Source organism: Nyctereutes procyonoides, unplaced genomic scaffold, assembly GCF_905146905.1.
Source record: "Nyctereutes procyonoides isolate TBG_1078 unplaced genomic scaffold, NYPRO_anot_genome, whole genome shotgun sequence".
NCBI lineage: Eukaryota > Metazoa > Chordata > Mammalia > Carnivora > Canidae > Nyctereutes > Nyctereutes procyonoides.
The window spans coordinates 34486204-34500075 of NW_026575160.1; positions in this window are offsets into that span (position 1 = coordinate 34486204).

Genomic DNA, 13872 nt, shown 5'->3' on the forward strand with positions numbered 1-13872 from the left:
ATAGGGGAACTAAACACATTTTGTATATCCATAATAATGTCTTGACAGTATTTTTAGTAAAATCATTTTTTAAGGATATTAAAAGATACAGAGAAGTCTTTATGGTATTTTCATAAGTGAAAAAAAGTTACACTCCACTATATATCACATGACCCCACTATTTCAAATTTATATGTTATGATATTTGCATCTAGGCAAAAATAAAGCCTAAATGAATAAATGGCAGATTTCTCACTGATCTCCTTTGAGTAATGGAGTTGTTAATTTTAATTTTTGTAGATATGTTTCCCTATACTTCCCAGTTTTCTAAGTTGAATATTATTGTTGTTATAATAAAAAAGAAGAAGAAATGTCTTTTTTAGAAATTTCGGTGATCTTAATCCATTGGTAATAAACTGTTTTTTAGAAGTAAGCTTTAATTATGTAAGCATGTAAATCATAGTTTCTAAGACGATAAAGCAGGGACAGATGGACAGACTATAGCATTTTAATTGTGACCACCACAAATACTTTTTAAGCCTCTTGTTTTTCTAAGAAACACCTCAGACTGGGTAGCCCGGGTGGCTCAGCGGTTTAGCTCCTGACTTCAGCCCAGGGTGTGACCCCGGGGTCCCGGGATCGAGTCCCACGTCGGGCACCCTGCATGGAGCCTGCTTCTCCCTCTGCCTGGGTCTCTGCCTCTCTCTCTGTTTCTCAAATAAATAAAATCTTAAAAAAAATAAACGCCTCGGACTTCTTATTTTTGTGATTTAAAAAAATTTAATTTTATTATTAGTTATTCCTTAAGCTTTTTACTTATGTAAAGTTTAGATGATTTATTTTTCCTGTGTGCCTACTTAAACTCCATTTATTATTTAAGGTCTTATTTATTTATATGACACAGAGAGAAAGTGAGTGAGAGCACAGGCTGGGGCAGCCAGGGAGAGGGAGAACCAGGCTTCTTGGTTATCTTGTCGTCATACTTAGTTGTAGAATCACCGTATTTATTTTTCTTAATTGTAATTCCAGGGTAGCTAGGACAGTGGTAATTAGCTTCAGGTCTATAATATCGTGGTTCAACAAGGACAAGTGTACTCTTGGGGCACCTGGGGGCTCAGTGGGTCAGGCGTCTGCCTCTGGCTCAGGTCATGATCCCGGGGTTCTGGGATGGAGCCCCACATCCGGCTCCCTGCTCAGTGGGGAGCCTGCTTCTCCCTCTCCCTCCGCCCACTCCCCAGCTTGTGCTCACTCTCTCGCTATATCTCTCAAATATATAAATAAAGTCTTTTTTAAAAAAAGACGAGTGTACTCTTAGTCTCTTTCATCTACTTCACCCAACTGCCCACCTACCTCCTCTATGGTTACCACCTGCTTTATTTTTTATTTTTAAAGATTTATTATTTATTATTATTTATTTACTTATTCATGATAGACAGAGAGAGAGAGAGAGAGAGAGGCAGAGACACAGGCAGAGGGAGAAGCAGGCCCCATGCACCGGGAGCCCGACGTGGGATTCGATCCCGGGTCTCCAGGATTGCGCCCTGGGCCAAAGGCAGGCGCTAAACCGCTGTGCCACCCAGGGATCCCACCACCTGCTTTAAAACACATTGTTTAAAAATAAGAGCAAAGAATTACACACACAGGGCATTTCTGTTGCAAATCTTTGCATTGCCCCAGCGATTTTACTACGTGAGGAGATGAATGCTCAGTTAGCCAGAGAGCTGGAGGAGTGATCAAAACCATCTATTCCTTGATTATACCAGCTAATGAATATTTGTATATTTAACACTTCCTTGTACCAAGACCTTAGAAATATACTGTAAGCATATGACACTCTTTTTTCTAGCATCCCCAGGTAGACTAATTTTAGTAACTGAGAGACACGAAGACATTTCTTCAGTCCTCCAGATGGTCAGCAACAGAGATTCAACGATAGTCTTGGAGGTAATTTTCCCTGGAAGTGAGATGCACGATGTCATTCGACCCTTGGGTGTTAGAGCTACAATGACTGGGGGGGGGGGTGACTTTCCGTGAGCATGCAAGGGTTGCTTCTGTGGGAGCCCTGACAGTTCTCAGGGGCTAGCCCCAAGAAACAGGGACAAAAATGACCGGTTTAGTACAGAATCACCTGAGAACATTCCTTTGGTGACTGTTTTTAACATTCCAGTGGCTTTAGCATTTCGTATTTGTGGATCTAAGAAGAGAGAATCATTTGTACCACGATAATAATAGAATAATAGCAGTGGATATTGTGAAGGAGCCCTGTGTTGACTTCTGTGTCCTTAGATAAGTTCCTCAGCTCTCTGGCTTTGGTTTTCTCATCCCTTGATGGAGCGCAGGAGTTTTAAATGTGGCTCTTCCAATGTCTTATAGAGAAGGGAGCTGGAATTTCAACTGGATGCTCCTTTGACAATTAGGAAATGTTAAAAACAAAAAACAAACAAAAAAAACAGATGCTGAGGCTAGAAAGGAAGCAGGTAAATGTCTCGTATCAGGATTTGGGGAAATGTACCTAACAGAAGCCAGAACAGAGAGGAAGCTTGAGATAAAATGTGTGCAGAGCCAGCACACAGTAGGTGTCCGGGGGGCCAGGGTAAAAGCCCCCCCTTTTTTTTCCTTGTGTGACTGCTTTATTCACATATCGTTTTTTTAAATTTATTTTTTAGTGGTGTTCAATTTGCCAACATATAGAATAACACCCAGTGCTCATCCCATTAAGTGCCCCCCTCTGTGCCTGCCACCCAGTCACCCCTGCCCCCCTCCCCTTCCACCACCCCTAGTTCATTTCCCAGAGTTAGGAGTCTCTCATGATCTGTCTCCCTCTCTAATATTTCCCACTCATTTTTGTCCTTTCCCCTTTATTCCCTTTTACTATTTTTTATATTCCCCAAATGAATGAGAACATACACTGTTTGTCCTTCTCCGACTGACTTCCTTCACTCAACACAATACCCTCCAGGTCCATCCACGTTGAAGCAAATGGTGGGTATTTGTCACTTCTAATGGCTGAGGAATATTCCATTGTATACATAGACCACAGCTTCTTTATCCATCATCTGTCAATGGACCCCGAGGCTCCTTCCACAGTCTGGCTATTGTGGACATTGCTGCTATAAACATTGGGGTGCAGGTGTCCCGGCGTTTCACTGCATCTGTATCTTTGGGGTAAATCCCCAGCAGTGCAGTTGCTGGGTCGTAGGGCAGGTCTATTTTTAACTCTTTGAGGAACCTCCACACAGTTTTCCAGAGCGGCTGCACCAGTTCACATTCCCACCAACAGTGTAAGAGGGTTCCCCTTTCTCCGCATCCTCTCCAACATTCGTGGTTTCCTGCCTTGTTAATTTTCCCCATTCTCACTGTGGGATCTCACTGTGGGAGGTGGGATCTCATTGTGGTTTTGATGTGTATTTCCCTGATGGCCAGTGATGCGGAGCATTTCCTCATGTGCTTGTTGGCCACGTCTATGTCCCATGAAATGTCTGTTCATGTCTTTCGCCCATTTCGTGATTGGATTGTTTGTTTCTTTGCTGCTGAGTTTAATAAGTTCTTTATAGATCTTGGATACTAGTCCTTGATCTGATACGTCATTTGCAAATATCCTCTCCCATCTGTAGGGTGTCTTTGAAGAACATAGGCAACCACCCGGCGGGGGAAGGACAGAGGGAAGAGGTGCTTAGAAGAAAAGGGCAAGGAATAGTTGGTTCCACCCAGGACAGGGCTACTCAGGAAGGGAACAGGCTGCGTATACAGGTGGGATGGTCCCGGACACTGGTGTTTCAGAGGGATCTAGAGGATTTGAGATGTCATGAAAAAGATTTACGGATAGAGGGAAAGACTGGAATACCAGACTTTTCTCATTTTTAGAGTCCGCTTTTCAATGACAATTTTTTGGGTTTTTCTCAGAACAATAGTATTCCATGAATGAAGATAAACAGACTTTACTTTTTTTTTGAATACATAGAAAGACAGTCTGGGGAGTGGGACCAGATGGCCTCATTTCAATCAGCCGTTTGATTCCTCCAAGGTGTGTGACTTCGACCAAGTCGTTTGAATTGTCTAACTTCCCACATCCGTGATGTCCACTAGCGACCTGGAGCCTGAGATGGTTTTGAGGGCGAATTAAACCCCCAGCGTGTGAAGCCAGCCACGCTGCAAGTGCTAGGCAACCATTGACTTCGTGTTAGTTTTATTCTATCTTCTTTTTTTTGCCCATGTGGTGGGACCTTCCTCCAATCTCACGACCTCTCTAAAAGGATTATTTATCCCTCTATTCAGTTTTACAATTGAAAACTGAGACTGAGTGCAGATTAAATTATTAGTGATATCTAAGCCCAGAATGGGACGCGTGTTTTCTTCTCAGCACAGAAATGAAGACGCTCTCTTCAGGCACAGGAGACCTTGCTCTGAGCTTCTTCTTTTCAACTTTCCGTCCATGAAGTTGGTGTTCAGAGTTCACAGTATCTGATGTGTAATTTAGTCTGCAAATGGGTGAAAGCAAGTCACAGAGCCAAAACTAGGAGTCATTCACCCTGGTGAAAGGGAGGGAGCGGCAGGTCCTGGGGGGCTCAGGCCCCCGCAGAGCAGTGGCGGGAGGGGCTCGCCTACTCTGATGTAGCTTTTATCACACTTTCAGCTGCCTCCCTCCCTCCCTCCCTCCGTCTTTTTGAAAGGTCATAGTTTCAATTTCTCCAGTGGGTGAAGGAAAAATTGCCTTTCATTAACTTCAGACGTTTTCCTCTACTTTTGTGAAGGCCTCAAAGTCTGAGAATGAAAGTAAAAGAAAGACACATTCGTGGTTTCCTGGCTGTCGGAAGCGGGAGAAGAAACTAGGAGGCAGGAGGAACAGATGAGCCCCAAAAGGGTGACGCAAGTCCTGCCAAAAGTAGGAAAAACAATCTGAAAAGTCACCTGAGCTGCCAAGATTTTTTATCACTTCAAAACCCGCAATCATTACTGTTAAGGGACCACAGAAAGCCACGGGGTGTGAGGCCCCCAGCACCCCGGGGTGCCAGCCGCAGGCGGTGGGTGAGCCCGGCGGGGGGCCACCGCGGACCCCTCACCTCCTGAACCACTGCGGCTCCTGGCCCATCAAACGTCCTTTCTCAGGACGTGAACACAACTCGGACAACGGAGGTTAAGGAAAATAAAAGGCTTAAAGGTCTCCTGTGGGCTTATTTCCATAACATCGTCAGAGCCTTTTCCACTAAGTATTAACCTAAAGGGAAAGCGGGATGGTGATAGCCAGGGGAGCGTGTGTGTCGCAAGAGGACACCTGCCGGAGGGAGCGGGGTGACTGGCGGGCGTGATGCGCCCACGGCAGAGATGTCAGAAGCCCACCTGTTCAGGTAAAGTCCAGGTGCATAAGTGCTCTTTCATTGAAGGGCCAATGGCTCAGACAAGGGCTGCCAGGCGGGGTCTGGGGGGAGCCCAGGGCCCCACTCTGGTGGCCACGGGCCACAGACACACCGGGAGCCACCTGCAAGGCCGACTGCGGCTGACAGGTACTGCAGGTGCAGGCGGGGGGAGCATCCATGGGAGGAAGGCCCCCGAGCGCCCCACGGGGGGCGGCCCTGCCCCTGGGTCCTGGCAGGTGGCCCCAGCTTCCCCAGTGGCCTCACCGCAGCGGCCTCCCGGCCCCGGGCCTGGAGTGGCCGGTCAAGGTCGCTGGCCTGCCCGTGTGCCCTCGCCTCCGCCTGCACCTGCTGCCCCACGCCCGCCCCTGTGCCTCGCGCCCGAGGGCTGTGCACCTGCTGCAGCCGCCCGGAGCCTTCTCCCATGAAGGAAGACAAACGCTTCATTCGAAAGAGTTCTCGAGCCATTTTGGCCTCCGCACTCCGGGCAGAGACATGGCCCTCACGTGTGAGCTTTTAAACCAGGTGGTTCTTGCACAGAAACAGAGGTTCAGCTCGGGGGTTGCTATTTTCACAAGTGACTTTTGCCGCTGAACACATTTATCACTGGACGGAGACCGTGTCTGCCGGAACACAGGACGCACCCCCCCACCCTGGGTCCAGTAGCTCGGCCTCACGTGTGACAGGACGTGGGTGCCCGGGTGGCCCCTGGACACGGCCCACGCTCACCAAACTGGAGAATAACTAAACGTTCCTTATGGGGGCTCAGATGGAGTGTGCTCGGTCGGTCCCCCCTTACACGGACCCCACGGAGATACCAGAATGGCTCTAAGTTACGTTTTTAGTAAATAACACAAAAATGTATGCTGCATTTGTCACAAGCGGCAGAGCATTAGTGCCATTTGTGAAGCCGCAACATTTGTCTAGAAAGATACACAAGAAGCGGGGGGCTGCTGACCAGAGAGGGAAAAAGAGATCAAGACCCACCTTTCGCCGTTTAGGTATTGGATCCTTTGTGTGTCCTACCAAATGGCTTCATCACCCATCAAACAAATAAACAGGAACATATCTCAAAAAAAACCATGTTCTTATTTCAAAAAGGATGGAATTCATGTGTCCATAACGGGATCTCAGCGACTCAGTTGTGTGGAGCTACGTGGAGATTTTTTTTTTTTTAACGTGCAGATTTTTATGGCAAAAGACTAAGGACACAAAGTCTATCTCTGAACAGTTCCTGACCAGGGGTCTAGACGCTGGTGTAAGTGTGAAGTACGTGCTTTTTAGACATTTCGGATTCCCATAGCTTCACAAATCTACAAACCTGCAGCCCCGTGTATGGCCTTGTATTTATTCGTAGACACACAGTTTCCTTTCCAAACCAACCACCTTCAGGTCAGTGACTTTTTATTTTTATTATTTTTTTTTAGTGACTTCATTTTTATTTTTATTTTTATTTTTTTAATGCATCAAAAATACCTAACATAGTGTCTTACGTATGGCTAGACGCTGGAAATGCGTTTCCTGATTGTGCAAGAAAAAGATTAGCCACGGGACTTAGCATCTCCTGTAATTCCTACCCCTGGCTGCGTGGAATCAAAATGTAGGAATTTATTTCAGCGCCTGCAGATAAAAACGTAGCATGGGCCACCTTCTTTAGCAATTGAGTGATCTTAGAGCGTTAGTAGCTCTTAACTGGATTTATCGAGTGTGCTCCTCAAACAGGCCTCTGGATATATTCATAAGACTATGAAATGAAGATGGAATTGTTGCCGTTAAGGTTTATAATGAAAGTGATGTAGAAGCAACTCGTAGAAGCGGGTACGGGATACGACCACACACGTGCCGCCTGCTGCTCCTTCAAGCTCCGCTTCCTTCCGTGAACTCACCTGTCTTAACGTCCTGTCACTGCCCTGCGTCCTGTGTAGCTTTTCTTTTTTTTTTTTTTAAGTGATTCACCGGAAATTCGGAAAGGTCTCCATAAAGGTCACGCGAAGGCAGGAATGTGTAGGAGCTCGGGTCATGGCCTCGGGGTTGCGGGTTTGAGTCCAGGTAGGGCTCCATCTCCGCACAGAGTCGGGGTGAGATTCCCTCGGGGCCTCGGACCCGAGGGTCGCCTCCCATCTGGTTTGGGAAGGGGACCGTGTGTATTCAAGCAGATACAAGGGGGGCCCCGCGCTGTGTCCCTGGTCCTTCCTGTGACTTGAGGTTCAGACGGGCCTGGAGGGGTTGATCTTCTGAGGGACTGAGTGGCCCGAGGCATTTGCTCAGGCCCCGACTGGACGGGGAAGGAGGCTCGCAGGGAAGGAAGTCAGAGGCAGGGGCGGAGGGGACCAAGGGGAGATCTTATTTATTTATTTACGTGAGAGGGAGGCAGCGTGTGCACAATGGCAAGGGTGAGGGGCCGGGAGAGGGGAGGGGACCTCAAGCAGGCGCTGCACCCAGCTTGGGGCTCTGCCCGGCTCGAACCCATGACCCTGGGACTGTGACTGCAGCCAAAAGCAAGAGTCGGAGCTCGACCGCTGAGCCGCCCGGGCACCCCTTCCCTAGAAGTTTCTTAATGACATTTCCTTTCCGAACAGTATTGTAGGAACAGGGTATATAACACACGCGAAACGCGTGCTCACAGGGCCCGACGGCACCGGCAAGGCCTCTGCTGGCCTCCGGGTCGTGAGCGGCCGAGCCTTGGAGGCGCCCACGTCCCTGCAGATGTGCAGCTGCCGGGGGTGGCTGCTCGCGTGTCCGTGATGTCAGCCCCTCGTCGTAGAGCAGCTGCGGGGCCGGACTCGAGGCCCCCCCCTCCGGGGCATCCACCTTGGCCCCACGCACGTCACAGCTCGCGGAGCACGGGGCAAAGTCTCAGGAGGCTGAGCAGTGGACGAGCGCAGTGCGGGGCCCCGGAGTATTTTTGGGTTCACAGATGTAGTGATAAGAGATCCCGAGGTTTCTTTAGGTTCTTCTCATTAAAAAATCCTGCCCCTAGAACACACGTGCACACAATCCACAAAATGGGAATATGTAGCATTTATGATCTATGATGGGTTCTTGGGGAAACTCCTTTTGATAATGAGAAAGGAGTGTCTTTTTTTTAAAAAAAACATTTATTTATTTATTCATGATAGATATATATATATATAGAGAGAGAGAGAGGCAGAGACACAGGCAGAGGGAGAAGCAGGCTCCGTACAAGGAGCCCGACATGGGACTCGATCCCAGGACTCCGGGGTCACGACCTGGGCCAAAGGCAGGTGCCAAACCGCTAAGCCACCCAGGGACCCCCGAGGAGTGTGTTACAAAGCAATGTTGTATTTTTAAAATATTTTTTCTTATTTAACCATCAGGTATTCAGTTCGCTTGAATCATCAAAAACCTTATTTCAGACGACAACTGACATTTTCTCATATTAAAAAAAATAAATCCTTGAGTTGACAGACATTCAGCAGTAGGAGGGAAGGCCCGAGCTGACAGCTGCTTCCTGGCACGGGCTTTTAATTACAGAGTCGGCACGCAAGCTCCAGAAGCCCCGGGAGCGGAGCGAACGCTGACTGGCAGCCCGGCCGCGGGGAGAAGCGAACGGGAAGGGGGGCAGCTACCGGCTTCGGGGGGAGCGTGAGGAGCGTGCATCTGCTCTAGGGCCGGGAGCCTCGGCGTCCTCTAGGGAAGACAAAGACCGCCGTTGCATCCGTGTAGCTTTATCAGAAAATAAAATAAAAATAAAATAAATGGTTTCCCATAATTAAAATTTTGTGATGCTGAGGTTTAGAATTTTTTTTTTTAGGTTTAGAATTTATTCAGTTACATTTAAGCTTTTCAGATATTTAAGTCAAGGCTTTTCAACGTATGTCAGGCACTTTCTCGTCCTGTTAAGTACAATATCCTGAACAGAACGGAAAGTTCTCTTGTGCAGCCAGAGTGATAAATCGCAATTCTTTCCATTTTACTGTGGATGTGGCGAGACCCCATTTTTTCCAGCTCTGGGTTTTATATCAGCTCTTCTTGCTCAGCATCAGCTTCTGGCTCAACAGCCGAATTGGCCTTTCTAAGAGGTTGTTTAATGTCATCTAGGGGCACAGATGACCAAGTTTGTTAACTTAAAAAATAAAAAAATAAATCATTTCTTCATCATTGTAAATCAATGGGCTTTTATCTGAGGCCCCAAAGAAGACTTCTTTTCCTGTGGATTTCCCTGTGCATGCAAGCATTTTATTATTGCCATTTTTCTAATCAATTCGCAAATGATTTTCAGAGCATCTGTTATGCCAGTGGTGGAAGAGTTTGCCAGAAATGTGTCCTTGGGTGAGCAAAAGGCCAATGAAGTCTGCCACTGGGGAGTGGGGGTGGGCTGTGGGTCTCCGCGTTCCTGCCCAGGCCTTCACGCGTCCACGCATCGCCGGCTTTTTCAGACCTTCTGTCTTCTGAATCAGCAGGAGGAGGGGACGTGACCTCTCTGGCCTTTCGATCTTGGGGTCAGAAGCATAGGTCTCCTGTGGGGCCGCCCGTTATGGCCCCGGACCCCGGGAAGCACAAGGGCCGCGGGCCAGACCCCAGAAGCAGCTCATGGCCTTCCAGGCGCTGGCTTGAGCCCGATCCCAGATGCGGTCAGTGTTATTTATGTGACGTCTTCCGGCTGCCCGGCACCTAGAGAACGTAAAGTATATTCCAGAAGCAGGTGGTAAACAAGCTTCTCCACTTCCAAACAAAAACAAACCAGAAGTGCCGGGGCTGGGAGCTGGGGAGCGTTGGGGGGAGGAATGAGAATCAAAGTCCTTGATTCTTGGTGAGAAAGCTCACCCTGTGACCGTGGAAGTGGGCACGAACCAGCCGTCCCGTCACCGCACGTCGTTAAACGCAAGTGTCTGAGGCTTTCTCTCCCGCCCTGAGCACGAAGCAAGCACGTGGACAGTAATTGCTGCTCCTCGGGTCACTTGGGCCGTAGCGTAACTTGATGTCACTTGAAAATCAGTTTTGTGTTTTAATCACAATAGAACACACCGGGAAGCGTCCTGACACCGCATGGTCTTCAGCTATCGGGTGGAGACGCGACTCCCGACGAGGCCACCGGGGCCGCCCCTTCTCATGCTGCTAGAATAAGGCATTTTCCACCCGATTTCATTCCGTGGAGGTCGTCCGGTGAGGTACGCTGTAGGTCGGCCGTGAGCCGAGCACGCCCGCCCCGACCCCGGGCAGCCTGCCCCCTGGCGCGCTCCTGGCCCCCGCTTCTCGGAGCACCTGCTCGAGGGGGCATCACGTTGCTCCTCTGGCCTCGAGGCCGAAGCCCTGGGGCAGCCCCGGTGGTGGTGCGGGCACCTGCGTGTCCAGAGCAGGAGGTGGCCCCCATGGCCCGGGCCGTGGCTTCTGTCGGGCAGCTCCCGGGGACCCCCGGAGGGCCACGGCCACCGACTCGGGAGGGCTGGGCCAGGCCCAGGGCTCCCCCGCCTCGCGTCCCTGCTGCGCCCTTCGCCCCATTGCGAGTGCCCTGCACGGACCCTCCTCCTCTCGTGTGACATGACTGGTGGGGTGGCCGCGCCAACGTGGGGACACAGGCCCAGGCCCCTCCATTACCCAGTGTGACCACAGGGGCCTTGGCAGAGGCGGGGATGGGCCTGGATGAGGGAGGAGCTTATCTGCTGCAGTGACAGGTCTCTACCCTTCGTCCACTCGATCTGAACGAAAACCACAGAAGAAAGCCCCTGGGGCATTCCACGGTGTGGGGACTCCCCACCGCCGCGGCTTTACTGCCTCTGGTGCTACGGATTCATCGTGTTGGGGACGTCGCCGGCTGGAGCAGGGGGTGTCGACAGCCTGGGTTGCCCACCGGGTCCCTGTGCACCTGGAGGGAGCGGCCCGGACTCACGGAGCCCCCGAGGCCAGGTCGCAGCCAGCCCTGGGGCTCTCTGTCCCCAGCCAGCCGCCCCAGCCTGGGGGTTGTGCCCTTACACCTGCCAGGGGACAGCGGGCGGCCGTCCATGATGAACGAGCTCCAGGGGATCCTTCAGAACTAAGGGGTTAGGGAGACGCTAAATACAGCATGACTGAAGCTTCTTTTTCTTGAGCTCTTGGTCTCACTGCTTGTCTCACAAACCGTCCCAGCAGGTATGACCCAAGCAGTGAAGACGGAGGCCGCGGAGGCCGTGGAGGTGCGTGGCAACAGCGTGGGGCGAGCAGCGGGGCTGACAGCAGTGCGGGGGAAAGCAGACGGCACAGGGGCCCTCGCCCTCCTCACCTGGCTAGGCTGGGCTCTGACACACGGTTCCGCGCGTGACACGTCAGACGGCTCTGGGACGTAGCTAGCAGGCGGCCTGCAGCCCTGGAGCCCCCGTGAGTGGCCCAGTTAGAGGCCGGCTTCCTGCTGTGAGCTGGTCCGGGCAGCGAGACACGACAGGCTGCTGCTTGGGACAAAATCAAACTCTGATGCCCGAAGGAAAGGGTTTTCTCTGAATCAATAGCAAGTCAGGCCCAGACCCTGGCTGACTTCCTTCCGAGGATCTCCAGCCATCGGGGGGACGGTCCGGGCACCTGCAGCTCCCGGCTGCTCACAGGCTCTCTTTAAAGAGCTGCTCGGGCACTGAGGGGGGCACTTGCTGGGATGAGCACTGGGTGCTATTCTGTATGTTGGCAAATTGAACACCAATAAAAAATAAACATATTTAAAAAAAAAGAAAAAATAAAGGACAATGCTTTTACATTAAAAATAAATAAATAAATAAAGCAGGAAAACAAACAAACAAAAAAATAAAAATAAAGAGCTGCTCGGAAGCACTTGCTTCGCCTTTGGGAGGGTCCTCGGACCCCCGAGCCTGATCTCACGTGGACTCACCTGCACTGCTTGCAGCTCCGAGGCCTCACACCACTTCAGGGTCTCGGAGCAAGTTCCTCCCCGGAGGCCCATGGACTGGGCACCTTCCTGCCGGGCCGTCCCCCAGAGGCGAGGGTGGAAGATCGGGGAGCGCAGGCAGCTCCTGCGGGGTCTCTGTCAACCTCCTTCTGAATCACCGTTTCCACAAGGCCAAGCTTTAGCTTCTTGGTGCAGAAGCCCAGCCCCAGCGCGTGTTTCTAGGGAAGGGGGAGCACGGAGCTTCCTCTGCTCGGGTTGCTCCCAAGGGAAGTCTCCAGCTGCCGAGGAACCCACTAAGCGCTCACAGAAGCCCTAAGAACCCCACATTGTCAACCCGTCGGGTTTTAGATTCCCATCTAAACAAGCATTAGAGGGATGCCCGGGTGGCTCAGTGCTTGAGCATCTGCCTTTGGCTCAGGGTGTGATCCTGGAGACCCGGGATCGAGTCCCACATCGGGCTCCCTGCATGGAGCCTGCTTCTCCCTCTGCCTGTGTCTCTGCCTCTTTCTGTGTGTCTCTCATGAATAAATAAATAAAATCTTAAGAAAATAAATAAATAAGCATTAGAGAAAATGTCTTCAAAACACTGTTTGATTGATGATACTCTATGTTCTCGAACTCTCGGTCATTTAGAAAATATTTTCACAAGCATTATCGCAGTCTATGGATCTCGTGATTACCACCCACCCCTCCGTTCTTATATTTATTCATCAATAATTTTGAGTCACTTTAAACCACCAGATAGACCTGTATGAGCTACATAGTAACAATTTTTTTTCTGAATTGAGGGAATTGAAGGTGAGGTTGATTAAATGACTAGATCAGCATCATAAGAGAGTAAATCCAGGGGGTGCAGAGTCAGGCAAATCCAGTCCCGTCCTCATGACTTTCAGAGTTGAAAAGCAGTTTACTTGAGCAGAGCAGACGACTAAGACCAGTGACTATTGCTGCTGAGATAAGTTTGAGCTTTAAGTATTTTTCTTCTTCTTGTTCTTCTTCTTCTTGTTGTTCTTCTTCTTGTTCTTCTTCTAGTTCTTCTTCTTGTTCTTGTTGTTGTTGTTGTTGTTGTTGTTGTTGTTGTTCTTCTTCTTCTTCTTCTTCTTCTTCTTTTCCTGATCCACGTAGGTGGGAAGTCTAGCTCAGGAACCAGAAAAACATTCATTGTGATATCTATGTTCCGTCATTTCTAGAAGGAGAAGAAGTAGAAGAGAGAGTCTATCAATCTCCAGCTCCCGATGACAGAGATTAACGATGATGGTACATTAATGGGTCTAAAATTACATAATCACTCTTCTTTGATTTGTACGTGCCTGGAATGTTAGCCTTAGATGACACTTGTGCTGATATTTGTGAAATGTGTTTCTCTGAGAAGCTCGCGACGTTAAAAAACTAGCCATCTTCCTAATTTTTATGTCGCCGTGGTAAGGAAGCCGTGGTACCTGAGATGAGTTGGACGATGTCAGAAAAACTGTGAGACATAAACTGATTCAAATACGTTTGAATTTAGTCAGAGTATCAGTTAACACGGTGGTGCTAATTTTAGAACTTTATTAATTCTTGATTATATTGTGTTAATTCTGGGTTCACCTTATTATCCCTTTAGAGACTGTGACCATGTTCCAGAAGGGAATAGTCGCAATCAACTTTTCTCCTAGTATTTCTGTAGGGCCCGCAGGAAGCACGGCACATGTATTGGTCAGGACAAACAAG